Source organism: Macaca fascicularis, chromosome 6 (assembly GCF_037993035.2).
Source record: "Macaca fascicularis isolate 582-1 chromosome 6, T2T-MFA8v1.1".
In the NCBI taxonomy this organism is placed as follows: Eukaryota; Metazoa; Chordata; class Mammalia; order Primates; family Cercopithecidae; genus Macaca; species Macaca fascicularis.
The window spans coordinates 111,992,350-112,008,458 of record NC_088380.1 but is presented as its reverse complement, the minus strand read 5'-3'; positions in this window follow the sequence as shown (position 1 = coordinate 112,008,458).

The window sequence follows — 16,109 nt, the reverse complement described above, 5'->3', positions numbered from 1 at the left end:
TTATCAGAGACTAGAGGCTGTAGAGAAACTGGAGACTAAAAATATACTCAAAGAATAAATAAAAATCCTAGTGCTTGTTGAACTCAGAAATTTTTCACATGACACAAAATAATTTGGAAAGTTTGTTTTTGAAGTTAAAATGAATGTGCGAGCCTTTAATCATTTATAATGAAAAGACTACAGAAAACTCTCATTTATTACATTTATTAGATTCTTGTAAATGTTTTACAAAGCTGAAGAAACTGCATGCACACACAAAAGTTTGTATAAAGAACCATTTTAATGACTATGGTAAAATAAAAATGATAATTTACAATATTTTAGTCACCTTTGTCTATTTGGTACCACCAAGTCTCTGAGGAAAAATCAAGAGATTAGCCCAAATGCACAGAAAAGGCCCTCCCCTGGGAATGCTTTTTAGAGGATACTGTGGACAGATCAGTGCATGGAAGTCATCAGACCAGTTTCACGAATCTTTATTCCTCCCTATTTATGTGCCCAGAACTATGAGAGAGTTCAAGAAAACACACAAAATGTAACACAAAAGAGCTGATGTATGCGTAAGGAAATATTTTAAAATAGCCCTGATGAAACAGGTAGACAATAGAGTTGTGACTTTTAGCCTTTTGAAAATAGAGATAATCTAGTTCAGGAGTGTCATCTTCTCACAGGTCTACTCATGAGTGTGCTGAAATTCAGAGTGCTGAATCATGCAAGATCACACAGGATGTAACTGAAAGTAGTTGCTGTGTGGTAGAAGAGGTATGCGGGTTGACAGTAAGGGGAACTAAATGTTTATTTACTAGCTTAGCTTTATTAAATCAGAATACCTCAGCTTTCATATCTGTACTTGTAAAATTAAAACTGTTGAATTCAAATGTAACAGCTTAAAGGAATAAACATATTTCAACATATCTATATCTTTAGAAAATTAATTTTCAGAACTGCACACATAGTCCGATACCATATGTATATTTAAAATGTGTAACATGATGTGATATATGTAGACATCTGAATGTAAAAAATTAAAATGAAATTAATGAATATACACCAAACTCTTGCTAGTGATTGCTTCCAAGGAAAGCTAGTGATTGCTTCTTATATTCTTTCCAAAGAATATATCTTTCCAAAGGAAAGAATATAAGAAACATGATTGGAGCATATGATCAAAAGAAACTTTATTTATATCTGAAAGTCAGTTTTCCTATCTGTAAAATGGAGATAATAATAGTATGCACCTCATAAAGTTTCTGTGACTATTAAATGAACTAACATGGTAAAGTATTTAGGACAGTGATTGAGACTCAGTAAGCTAATTATTATTTTTTTAAAATTGAGACATCAGATCCATCACTTAATCTAATGATATTCAAATATATTCTATCCCAAATAGAGGAAGATATGTTAGTTCTATCTTGGGTTGATTTTTGTAGATATACATCACGCACCAGAGAGATAGAAAAAATTTTTTAAACAGTTTGATTATTATTATGTCAATAGGTTTTAGGAACAGGTGGTGTTTGCTTACATGGATTAGTTTTGTAGTGGTGATTTCTGAGATTTGGGTGCACCCATCACCTGAGCAGTGTACACTATACTCAATATGTAGTCTTTTATCTCCCATTCCCCCCAACCTTCCCCCCTGAGTCCTCAGAGTCCATTATATCATTTTTATGCCTTTGCATTCTTATAGATTAGCTCCCACTTATAAGTGAGAACATATAATGTTTGGTTTTCCATTCCTGAGTTACTTCACTTAGAATAATGGTCTCCAACCCCATCCAGGTTGCTGCGAGTACCATTATTTAATTCCTTTGAATTATTCCATGGTGTGTGTATAAATGTATTCCATGGTGAGTCATATTCCATGGTGTGTGTATAAATGTACATACCTCTTACATCTTTTTTATCCACTCATTGATTGATGGGTATTTAAGCTGGTACAATATTTTGGCAAATGTAAATTCTGCTACAATAAACATGCATGTGCAAGTATCTTTTTCATATAATGGTTTTTGTTTTTTTCCCCCCAGGTAGATACCCAGTGGTGGAACTGATGGATCAAATGGTAGTACTACTTTTAGTTCCTTAAGGAATCTCCATACTGTTTTTCTTAGTGGTTGTACTAGTTTACAGCAGTGTAAAAGTGTTCTCTTTTCACTACATCCACACCAACATCTATTCTTTTTTGATTTTTAAATTATGGTCATTCTTGCAGGAGTAAGGTGGTATTGCATGGTGGTTTTGATTTGTATTTCCTTGATCATTAGAGATGTTGAGCAGTTTTTTCATATGTTTGGTGGCCATTTATATATCTTCTTTCAAAAATTGTCTATTCATGTCCTTAGCCCACATTTTGATGGGATCATTTGTTTTTTTTTTCTTTCTGATTTGTTTTGAGTTCCTTGTAGATTCTGGATATTGGTCCTTTATCAAATGCTCAGTTTGCAAATATTTTCTCCCACTCTATGGGTTGTCTGTTTACTCTGCTGATTATTTATGTTGCTGTGCAGAAGCTTTTTAGTTTAATTAATTCCCATCTATTTATCTTTGTTTCTGTTGCATTTGCTTTTGGGTTGTTGGTCATGAGCTCTTTGCCTAAGCTGATGACTAGAAGAGTTTTTCCGATATTATCTCCTAGAACTTTTATGGTTTTAGTTCTATCTTGAGTTGATTTTTGTATAAGGTGAAATATAAGGATCCAGTTTCATTCTCCTACATGTGGCTAGCCAAATATCCCAGTACAATTTGTTGAAAAGTATCTCTTTCCGCACTTTATGTTTTTGTTTGCTTTGTTGAAGCTCAGTTGGCTATAAGTATTTGGCTTTATTTCTGAGTTCTCTATTTTGTTCCACTAGTCTATCTGCTTATTTATATATGAATACTATGCTGTTTTGGTGAATAGAGCCTTGTAGTATAAAGTCAGGTAATGTGATGCCTCCAGATTTATTCTTTTCACTTAGTCTTGCTTTGGCTATGTAGGACCTTTTTTGGTTCCACATTAATTTTAGAATTGTTTTTTTTTCTAGTTCTGTGAAGAATAATAATGGCATTTTGATAGGAATTGCATTGAATCTGTAGATTGCTTTTGGCAGTATGGTCATTTTCACAATATTGATTCTACCCATCCATGAGCATGGGATGCGTTTCCATTTGTTTGTGTCATTGATGATTTCTTTCAGCAAAGTTTTGTAGTTTTTCTTGTAGAGATCTTTCACCAACTTGTTTAGGTGTATTCCAAAGTATTTTATTTATTTATTTATTTATTTTTCACAGTTATTGAAGAGGAGTTGATTTTTTTATTTGATTCTCAACTTGGTCACTGTTAGTGTACAGCAGTGCTACTAATTTGTGTACAATGATTTTGTATTCTGAAACATTACTGAATTCATTTATCAGATCTAGAAGCTATTTGAATTAGTCTTTAGGGTTTTCTAGGTATATGATCATCTCATTGGCTAACAGTGACAGTCTGACTTCCTCTTTCCCAATTTGAATGTCCTTTGTCTCTTATCTGATTGCTCTGGCTAGGACTTCCAGTACTATGTTGAATAGAAGTAGTGAAAGTGGGCATCCTTTTCTTGTTCCATTTCTCGGGGGAAATGCTTTCAACATTTCCCCATTCAGTATAATGTTGGCTGTAGCTATGTTCAACATGGCTTTTATGATCTTAAGGTATGTCCTTTCTATGCCAATTTTGCTGAGCATTTAATCATAAAGGGATGTTGGATTTTGGTAAACGCTTTTCCTGCATGTATGGAGATGATCATATAATTTTTGTTTTTACTTCTGTTTATGTGGTGTATTACATTTATTGACTTGTATATGTTAAACAACTCTATATCGCTGGTATGAAATTCACTTGATCATGATGTGTTATCTTTTTGATATGCTGTTGGATTCAGTTAGCTAGTACTTTGTTGAAGATGTTTGCATCTATGTTCATTATGGATATTGGTCTGTAGTTTTATTTATTTATTTATTTATTTTTTGATATCTCCTTTCCTTGTTTTGGTATTAGGGTTATACTGGCTTCATAGAATGATTTAAGGAAGATTCACTTTTTCTTTATTTTTTAAAATAGTTTCAGTAGGAATCGTACCACTGCTTCTTTGAATGTCTGATAGAATTCAGCTGTGAATCCATCTATTCTTGGGATTTTTTTTCTTGACAATTTTTTTTGCTATTGTTTCAATCTTGCTACTTGTTATTAGTCCATTCAGAGTTTCTATTTCTTCCTGATTTAATTTAGGAGGGTTGTATGTTTCCAGGAATTTATCTTTCTTCTGTAACTTTTCTAGTTTGTATGCATAAAGCTGTTCATAGTAGCCTTGAATTATCTTTTGAATTTCTGTGATATTGGTTGTAATATCTCCCATTCCATTTCTAATTTAGCTTATTTGGATCTTCTCTGTTCTTGGTTAATCTTGATAATGGTCTATTGATTTTGTTTATCTTTTCAAAGAACCAGCTTTTTGTTTTACTTTGTTTTGTTTTCTTTTTTTGCTTGTTTGTTTGTTTCAATTTCATTTGGTTCTGTTCTCATATTTATTACTTTTTTTTTTTCTGCTAGGTTTGGGTTTGGTTTGTTCTTGTTTCTAAGGTTGAGGTGTCAGCTTAGATTTTCTATTCATGCTCTTTCAGACTTTTTGATATAGGCATATAATTCTATGAACTTTCCTCTTAGCACCACTTCTGAAGTTCTGATAGGTTGTGTCACTATTACTGTTCAGTACAAATAATTTTCAAATTTTCATCTTGATTTCATTGTTGACCCAATGGATCATTCAGGAGCAGATAATTTAATTTCTGTGTTCGTAGAGTTTTGAGGGTTCCTTTAGGAGTTAGTTTCCAAATATATCCTATTGTGGTCTGAGAGAGTACTTACTTGATATGATTTTGATTTTCTTAAATTTATTGAGACTTGTTTTGTGGCCTATCATATTGTCACTCTTGGAGAATGTTTCATGTGCTGATGAATAGAATGTATATTCTACAGTTGTTGGGAAGAATGTTTTGTAAATTTTATTAGGTCCATTTGTTCTAGGGTATAGTTTAAGTCCATTGTTTCTTTGTTGACTTTCTTTCTCGATGACCTGACTAGTGCTGTCAGTGGAGTATTAAACTTCCCCATTATTATTGTGTTGTCATCTATCTTATTTCTTAGGTATGGTAATAATTGTTTTATAAATTTGGGAGCTCCTGTGTTAGGTGCATATATATTTAGGATTGTGATATTTTTCTATTGGATTAATCATTTTATCATTATATAATTTCCTGCTTTTCTAACCGTTGTTTCTTTAAAGTCATTTTTTTTTTTTCCTCACAGAAGAATAGCTACTCTTGCTCACTTTTGGTTTCCATTTGCATGGAATATATTTTTCCACCCCTTTATCTTACGTTCATGTGAGTCCATATGTATGAGGTAAGTCTCTTGAAGACAGTGAATACTTGGTTGGTAAATTTTTATCCATTCTGTCATTTTGTCTCTTTTAAATGGAGCATTTAAGCCATTTATATTCAGCATTTGTATTGATATGTGAGGTGCCGTTCTATTCATCATGCTACTTTTGGCCTAAATACCTTTTTTTTTTTTCATTGTGTTATTGTTTTATATGTGCTGTGAGATTTATGATTCAAGGAGGTTCTATTTTCGTTTTTGTTGAGTTTTTTTTTTTTTTTTTTAGAGATTTAGAATTCCTTTTAGCATTTCTTGTGGTGCTGGCTTGGTAATAGCAAATTCTCTGAGCATTTGTTTGTCTGACAAAGACTGTGTCCTTTCTTCATTTATGGAGTTTACTTTTGCTGGATACAAAATTCTTGGCTGATAATTATTTTGTTTCAGGAGGCAAAGAATAGGACCCAAATCCTTTCTGGTTGCAGGGTTTCTGCTGAGAAATCTGCTGTTAATGTGATAGGTTTTCCTTTACAGGTTACCTTATGGTTTTGCCTCACAGCTCTTAAGATTCTTTCCTTTGTGTTGACTTTAGGTAACTTGATGACTACGTGCCTAGACGATGTTCCATTTTTGTTGAATTACCTGGGTGTTCATTGAGTTTCTTATATTTGGATGTCTAGGCCTGTAGTAAGACCAGGGTTGCTTTCGTTGATTATTTCCTCAAGTAAGTTTTCCAAGCTTTTAAATTTCTCTTTTAACTCAGAACACCAATTATTCTTACGTTTGGTCACTTAACATAATCCCATATTTATTTGCTCATTTTTTAAAAATATTTTTTCTTTGCCTTTGTTGGATTGTGTTAATTCAAAAGCCATGTCTTCAAGCTCTGAAAACCTTTCTTCTGCTTATTGATTTTATTGTTGAAACTTGCCAGTGTATTTTGCATTTCTCTAAATGTGCCTTTCATTTCCAGAAGTTGTGATTATCTTTTCTTTATGATATCTATTTCTCTGGAGACTTTTTCACCCATATCCTATAGTTAAAAAAAATAATACTTCAGTTGGTTGTCACCTTTCTTTGGTACCTTCTTGAGTAGCTTAATAATCAACTTTCTGAATTCTTTTTCTGGCAATTCAGAGATTTCTCCTTGTTTTGGATCCACTGCTGGAGAGCTACTGTAAACTTTTATGGGTGTTACAGACCTTATTTTGTCATATTCCCAGAATTACTTTTCTGGTTCCTTCTCATTTGTGCAGACTTTTTTGATGGAAAGACCTGGAACTCAAGGACTGATGTTCAGATTCTTTTGTCCCATGGGGGGATGCCTTGTGTGCTGCTCTTTCCCTTTCCCTAAGGATGGTCTTTCTGAGAGCTGGACTGAAGTGATTGTTATTGCCTTTCTCGGTCTAGCCACCCACTGGGGCTACTGGGCTCTGGGCTGGTGCTGGGGAATGTCTGCAAAGAGTCCCATGATTCAGGTCTCCACGCCATGAATATCAGCACATGCTTCAGTGGAAGTGGTAGGGGCAAAGTGGACTCTGTGGGAGTCCTTGGTTGTAGTTTTCCTTAGCGCACTGGTTTTCTTGAATGCTGGTTAGGCTAGCAGTGAAGCTGTCACGTGGACAGAGTCAGGACCTCTAGTTAGCCAGGATGTTATAGGTGGTGGGATTAGATGTTGTTTTCTCCTTCTTTGTAGCACGGTTGTTCTGTTACGAGTTGCTGTAATGGCTTGAGTTGGTTGGCCTCCAGCCAGGATTTGGTGCTTTCAAGAGAGCACCAACTGCAGTAGTAGAAAAAGGATATAATCTTGCCATATATTCACCAGGATGAGCATTCAGATGTCTCAGGCAATAGGCTGTACCATAGGGCTCCCAAGACTTTATGTGTTTTGTCTTCAGCTACCAGGGCTGGAGGAGAAAAACCATTAGGTGGGGGCAGGGTTAGGCTTGTCTGAGCTCAGACTCTCCTTGGGTGAGGCTTGCTGTAACCACTGAGGGTGATATAGGGGGTTGGTTTTCAGGCCAATAGAGTTATGTTCCAAGGGGGATTATGGCTGCCTCTGCTGCATCATTCAGTTCTCTAGGAAAGTGGGAGAAAGCTGGCAGTGACAGGGCTCACCCATCTCCTATGCAGCCAGCACGGCAAGTCTCACTTTCACTGTGCCCTGCCAACAGTGCTGATTATATATCCAGGCAGCTGGTGCACAGAGCCAAGATCTTGCCCTAGGCTTCAAGCCTCCCTGCTGAGAAAGCAAGCAGGTCCCTCAGGCCTCACCCCTCCCCACCTGGCTGCACCATCAGCTGTGGCTTCTGAATTTTTATCTGCATTTCCCTTTCAACCCCGCTGAATTCTACTCAGGAAAATTCATGCTCAGTTGAAATCATTACATAGTTCAGTTAGAAGCTTTCTATACCCTTTGGCCCATCCCTGAATCTGCTGGCTGCCCTCTCCAAGGACCCCTGTGAGATAAAGCCAAAGATGGCTTCCCTGAACTCGATCTGGGACCAGGAGTGCCTACAGGACTTCCTGCTGCTGCTTCTACTTTTATATTTTGCTCAACTTCCTACATCTGTATCAATTCTAGGAAAGGTTAAATCCTTCTTCTGTGGTCTGGATTTTCAGGTTCCCCAGTAGGGATGTGAGTTAAGGTCAGATTTTCCCCTCTCACTCTTTGGGAACTCATAGTTTTCGAGCTTTCTCACGGAGTTTTCAGTGGCAAACTGCTTCTTTCAAAGGGTCTGTAAATTCTTTTTTTTTTTTTTTTTTCCTGGTATGTTCCTGTGGTACTTCTCGGAGCAAAAGGACAGGATGTGTCTTCGCATGCTGTTCAGTCTGTCTAAGTGGGAGCTGCACATGATTCTGTCACCTGTCTGCCATTTTCCCTTGAAACAACTTTTAACACAAGGAAAGCTCTATATTTGATTATGGTTAGCATATATTGAGAGGAAAATACCTGTGTATAATCAATGAGTTTTAAAACCATGTATTTATTAGCTAATCAAAAACATCATAAATTTTACATACACAGAGAATATCACATAGATAAATGAGTAAGATTTGCCAAATTGTATATTAATTTTTAATTGTAACTTTTTAAATATCTAAAGTAGAAAGTTCCAATTATCTTAATATAATACAGTTGGTTATTTAATTTCTGTTTGTAGCATTATCCCATCACCAAAAAATTCATTATCTTTTGAACTGATTACCTTTTATTTAGCTGCATTTTCAATAACCAGGTAGTTTTCAGTAAAGTATACATCATAAAATTACCTTGAAATAACACACTCTGCTTATATAATTTGTAATGAATAAATATCATTTATTTAAAATATTATTTTAAAATTCATCTTTTCACTGTTTTTCCTTCTTATATTTTAACTATACTTACTGTTTTGTGTCCAATACAGATACATTGATTAGAAGTAGGTGAAAAAATATTTGTCCTAAAATAGCATGCTTAATGTTGTGATAATTTCATATTCTAATCTATTAGTAAATATATAAAAATATTACTTACATTTACTAGTTATAATCTAGGCATGTGTCTAATCAAATGGAGAAAATTTTAGTTTAATTTTAAGATTAAATTGAAATTTAATCAAGCAATGGTATCTTAATTCCTCAACAAATGATATTATGGACTCCAGAGCAATTATTTCAATGTGGCACACAAATTAGCAGTAGTTTAAATAATATATGCACCAATTTACATAGTGAAAAAGCAATAATTTTATTTTATAGCTCCAAGGATTTGAATTTTAATGATCACTAAACTTTTAAGCAACTCTTAAGTCTTATAATAAAAGATCAAGTGATTTTCCTGTTATTTATTTTCAACAATAGTAGAGTCTTTTCAATTTGAGTCAAACTTTAGGTCCTAGTATAGTGGATTGAAGATCTCATAGCTTTTTTGCACAAATTCAAAAATTTAAAAAGTATAAATTATTTTAAAAAGTTAAAATTTCTTATAATGTTCATTACCATGGTTCATCAAATTACTACAATTTTTTGATCCCTGGAGGTGGAGACAATTTATCCTTATATCCATAATGCTTAGCATGTGTCTTGGTACACTGAAGGCACTCAACAATAGCCTGTTATGTTGAAATGAATGAAAACCAAATTAATTGCTTTATATATATATATATATATGCTAATATTATCTGATTATGACTCTGAATTGTGCTTGTTTTTAAGTAGAGATTTAATAACTGTGAGAGAGAAAGATCCTGTCATTATGATGCTAGCTGGTTATTTTGCCCGCTAGTTGATGCAGTTTCTTCATAGTATCAATGGTCTTTACAATTTGGTATGTTTTTGCAGTGGCTGGTGCCAGTTTTTCCTTTCCATAATTAATACTTCCTTCAGGATCTCTTGAAAGTCTGGCCTAATATTAACCTTAAATGTAAACGGGCTAAATGTCCCAATTAAAAGACAAAGTCTGGCAAATTGGATAAAGAGTCAAAACCCATTGGTGTACTGTATTCAGGAGAACCATCTCACATGCAAAGACACACACAGGTTCAAAATAAAGGAATGGAGGAATATTTATCAAGCAAATGGAGAGCAAATAAAAAAAGAAGAAGAAGAAGAAAGAAAGAAAAAAGAAAAATATCAGGGGTTGCAATCCTAGTCTCTGATAAAATGGACTTTTAGCCAACAAAGATCAAAATAGACAAGGAAGGGCATTACATAATGGTAAAGGGATCAATGCAACAAGAAGATCTAACTATCCTAAAGATATATGCACCTAATACGGAGCACCCAGATTCATAAAGCAAGTTCTTAGAGACCTACAAAGAGACTTAGACTCCCACACAGTAATAGTGGGAGACTTATCACCCCACTTTCAATATTAGACAAATCAATGGGACAGGAAATTAACAAGGATATTCAGGACCTGAACTCAGCTCTGGACCAAGTGGACCTAAAAGACATATACAGAACTCTCCATTCCAAATCAACAGAATAAACATTCTTCTCAGCACCACATCACACTTATTCTAAAATTGGCCACATAATTGGAAGTAAAACACTATTCAGCAAATGCAAAAGAACAGAAATCATAGCAAACAGTCTCTCAGACCACAGTACAATCAAATTAGAACTCAGGATTAAGAAACTCACTCAAAACTGCACAACTACATGGAAACTGAACAACCTGCTCCTGAATGACTACTGAGTAAATAACAAAATTAAGGCAGAAATAAATAAGTTATTTGAAATCAATGAGAACAAAGTCACAATGTACCAGAATCTCTGGGACACAGCTACAGCAGTGTTTAGAAGGAAATTTAGAGCACTAAATGCCCACAGGAGAAAGCAGGAAAGATCTAAAACCGGCACCCTAACATTACTATTAAAGGAACTAGAGAAGCAAGAGCAAACAAATTCAAAACCTAGCGGAAGACAATAAATAACTAAGGTCAGAGCAGAACTGGAGACAGAAACAAGAAAAAACCCTTCAAAAAAATCAGTGAATCCAGGAGTTGTTTTTTTTTTTTTTTAAAGATTAAGAAAATAGATAGACTGCTTGCCAGACTAATAAAAAAGAAAAGAGAGAAGAATCAAATAGACACAATAAAAATTGATAAAGGAGACATCACCACTGATCCCACAGAAATACAAACTACAATCAGAGAATACTATAAACACCTCTATGCAAATAAACTAGAAAATCTAGAAGAAATTGATAAATTAGTGGGCACATACACCCTCCCAAGACTAAACCAGGAAGGAGCCAAATCCCTGAATAGACCAATAACAAGTTCTGAAATTGAGGCAGTAATTAATAGCCTACCAACCAAAAAAAGTCCAGGACTAGACAGATTCACAGCCAAAATCTACCAGAGGTACAAAGAGAAACTGGTACCATTCCTTCTGAAACTATTCCAAACAGTAGAAAAAGAGATCATTTTATGAGGTCAGCATCATCTTGATACCAAAACATGGCAGAGAAAAGAAAAAAAAGAAAATTTCAGGCCAATATCCCTGATGAACGTTGTTGCAAAAATCCTCAATAAAATATTGGCAAACCGAATCCAGCAGCACATCAAAAGGCTTATCCATCACGATCAAGTCAGCTTCACCCCTGGAATGCAAGGTTTGTTCAACATATGCAAATCAATAAATGTCATCCATCACATAAACAGAACCAATGACAAAAACCACATGATTATCTCAAAACATGCAGAAAAGTCCTTTGATAAAATTCAACACCCCTTCATGCTAGAAACTCTCAATAAACTAGGTATTGATGGAAAGAATCTCAAAATAATAAGAGCTATTTATGACAAACCCACAGCCAATATCATACTGAATGGGCAAAAGCTGGAAGCAAGCCCTTTGAAAACCAGCACAAGACAAGGATGACCTCTCTCACCACTTCTATTCAACACAGTATTGGAAGTTCTGGCCAGCTCAATGAGGCAAAAGAGAAAAAATAAGGGGGATTCAAATAGGAAGAGAGGAAGTCAAATTGTCCCTGTTTGCAGATGACATGATTGTATATTTAGAAAACCCCATCACCTAAGCCCAAAATTTCCTTAAGCTGATAAGCAACTTCAGCAAAGTCTCAGGATACAAAATGAACGTGCAAAAATCACAAGCATTCCTATACACCAATAATAGACAAACAGAGACCCAAATCATAAGTGAACTCCCATTCACAATTGCTGCAAAGAGAATAAAATACATAGGAATACACCTTACAAGCGTTGTGAAGGATCTCGCCAAGGAGAACTACAAACCACTGCTCAAGGAAATAAGAGGGGACACAAACAAATGGAAAAATATTCAATGCTTACGGATAGGAAGAATTAATATCGTGAAAATAGCCACACTGCCCAAAGTAATTTATAGATTCAATGCTATCCCCATCAAGCTACCATTGACTTACTTCACAGAATTAGAAAAAAACTACTTTAAATTTCATATGGAACCAAAAAAGTGCCCAGATAGCCAAGACAATCCTAAGAAAAAAGAACAAAGTGAGAGGCATCATGCTACCTGATTTCAAACTATACTACAAGGCTATAGTAACCAAAACTACAGGGTACTGGTACCAAAACAGATATATTGACTAATGGAACAGAACAGAGTCCTCAGAAATAACACCAAACATCTACACCCCTCTGATCTTTGACAAACCTGACAAAAACAAGCAATGCGGAAAGGATTCCTTATTTAATAAATGGTGTTGGGAAAACTGGCTAGCCATATGCAGAAAACTGAAACTAGACCCCTTCCTTACACCTCATGCAAACATTAACTCAACATGAATTAAAGACTTAAACATAAGACCTAAAACCATAAAAACCATAGAAGAAAACCTAGGCAATACCATTCAGGACATAGGTATGGGCAAATAATAATATTCATCACTAAAACACCAAAAGCAATAGCGACAAAAGCCAAAATTGACAAATGGGATCTAATTAAACTAAAGAGCTTCTGCACAGCAAAATAAACTATCAGCAGAGCAAACTGCCAACATACAGAATAGGAGAAAATTTTTGCAATCTATCCATCTGACAAAGGGCTAATATCCAGAATCTACAAAGAACTTAAATTTACAAGAAAAAAGCAAACAACCTCATCAAAAAGTGGGCAAAAGATATGAACAGACACTTCTCAAAAGAAGACGTTTATGCGGCCAACAAACATTTGAAAAAAACTCATCATCACTGGTCATTAGAGAAATGTAAATCAAAATCACAATGAGATACCATCTCATGCCACTTAGAATGGCAATCATTAATAAGTCAGGAAACAACTTATTAATATTGAAGAGATGTTGAAGAGGATGTGGAGAAATAGGAACACTTTTACACTGTTGGTGAGAGTGCAAATTAGTTCAACCATTGTGGAAGACAGTTTGGTGATTCCTCAAGGATCTAGAACCAGAAATACCATTTGACCCAGCGATCCCATGATTGGGTATATACCCAAAGGATTATAAATCATTCTACTATAAAGATACATGCACATGTATGTTTATTGCTGCACTGTTCACAATAGCAAGGACTTGGAACCAACGCAAATGCCTGTCAATGATAGACTGGATAAAGAAAATGTGGCGCATTTGCTGGCTGCATATACTATGCAGCCATAAATAAGTATGAGTTAATGTCCTTTGCAGGGACATGGATGAAACTGGAAAGCAACATTCTCAGCAAACTAACACAGGAACAGAAAACCAAACACCACATGTTCTTACTCATAAGTGGCAGTTGAACAATGAGAACACATGGACATGGGAAGGGGAACATCACACACCAGAGCCTGTCAGGGGGTGGGGCGCTAGGTGAGGGATAGCATTAAGAGAAATACCTAATATAGATGACGGGTTGATGGGTGCAGCAAACCAGTATGGCACCTGTATACTTATGTAACAAACCTGCATGTTCTGCACATATATACCAGAACTTTAAGAAAAAATAAAATAAAATATACAAGGACCTTGACCAAAAAAAAAAAAAAAAAAAAAAAAAAAAAAAAAGAAAAGAAAAGGAGAAAGCAAAGGGGATATGTGGGATGCAATTTTGGCTGTGTGGATAACATTTGTGTTGTTTGTTTTAAAGGTCAGAAACAAATGTGAAAACATGTCGATGTTTGTTAAATCTGAGTGATGAGTACATTTGGTCATATGTTTTACTTCTCTTTATTTTTGAACTAAGAAGTAATTAAGATATTTCTCTAAATAGAAAAATAAATACTTCCAAATAAAAGAAAGAGAGAAAACTCACTTGTAAATTTAAAGTTGGGGGTTAAGAGCAGAAGATGTGGTAGAATTGAACAATCATATTCATCTTTGATCTAATTATATTCAACTACTTTCCAAGTATATCCTTAATATTTTTCTCTATGTGGCAACATATGAGGCACTGGGAGATAGAAAAGAAGTGGAAGATAATATCCTATGTTTCATGAGCTTGCTATTTTCTAAATAAATGATTAAGAAAACTAAAGTTGTCTCTCTATCCATCTACTTAACAATACAGCTATAATTTGGTCATTTGGAACGTAATTTTGGAAAGCTAAACTAATCCATTTGAAATTATTAGCTTTGGATTTTATATCAATTCTACTAGATGTTTGCATGAGGTTTTCATTTTTTAAATGTTGGATATAGGCTCTGTTTATTGTAGATATTCGTACATGTAAGTAGTGAGATATATATGGCCTGTAACATCAATGCTGAACTATTGAAATCATGCCAAAATGCACAATAATTAGCATTATGAACCTCATATCATTTAAACAAACATCATATTAGATTGATTAGATTCATGAGACTTATTTAATTTAAACAACTGATTTTTGATATGTAATATATTTCATATATATGGTAGACCAGCAAAGAAACATTTTCCTTTAAACTCCTACCTACTCAGATGCACTGAAATATTGTTTTCATCACAAAAAAAAAATTTCCAAGTTTTTAAGAAATAAAAGCTTATTGAATCTTCGGCAAAAAAATAAATATTGCCTAGAAAAAAAAAATAGCTCTATAGTGGCAATTACATGAAAAGGAACCTTCATTTTTATAGTCCCTGTCCTTTTGATTCTTAGACAAATGACAACGCCTGCAGATAATTTTTCAGAACCGTAAAAGTTAGGGCAATAAGAAGAAACTACATATACTTCTCACCCTTTTGGCAATAAAACAAATAACAGATGTGTGTCTAGAGATATATACTAAATACACTTGCATATTGTTTTTAATGCCATGTTTGTCATACATGCAATGTGAAACTGGCCGATGGTTCCCCAAACAAAGAGAATGAAGACAGCATCATTTCTACATATAGACAGTTTATAATATTTTATGACTTAGTTTGGACAATGTCAGATAACATGCTAACCAAATATAGAGCTATCACATCTGGACCATCTAACCTGAAATCTTTCCCACTGGCCTATTTCTTTAGGTTGTAATGATACAAAGCAGGATCACTGTTTTTAGACGGTCCTTATTACATTCATTGTATGCTGTCAGGACACAGAACTAAAGCAATAAATTTACCTTGACAGAAAATTCAAACAAAAATAACAAATTTATTGAAAACGAAGTGACATAAAAGAGATTTTAACTTATTTTCCTATCTTTTTTTTTTTCTTTTTTTTTTTTTTTTTTTTTTTTGAGACGGAGCCTTGCTCTGTGCCCCAGGCTGGAGTGCAGTGGTGGCGTGATCTCGGCTCACTGCAAGCTCCGCCCCCTCCTCCCGCACCCCCCCCCCCCCCCACTCCCGTTCACGCCATTCTCCTGCCTCAGCCTCCCGAGTAGCTGGGACTACAGGCGCCCGCCACTACGCCCAGCAAATTTTCTTGTATTTTTAGTAGAGACAGGGTTTCACCTTGTTAGCCAGGATGGTCTGGATCTCCTGACCTCAAGATCCGCCCGCCTCGGCCTCCCAAAGTGCTGGGATTACAGGCTTTTCCTATCTTAATGTTACTTTTTTTGTTTGTTTTTGAGACAGAGTCTTGCTCTGTCATCAGGCTGGAGTGCAGTGGCATGATGTCGGCTCACTGCAACCTCTGCCTCCCAGATTTAAGCGATTCTCCTGCCTCAGCCTCCCAAGTAGCTGGGACTACAGGCGCGTGCCACCACACCCAGCTAATTTTTGTATTTTCAGTAGAGACAGGGTTTCGCCATGTTGGCCAGGATGGTCTCAATCACTTGACCTCATAATCCGACCACCTCGGC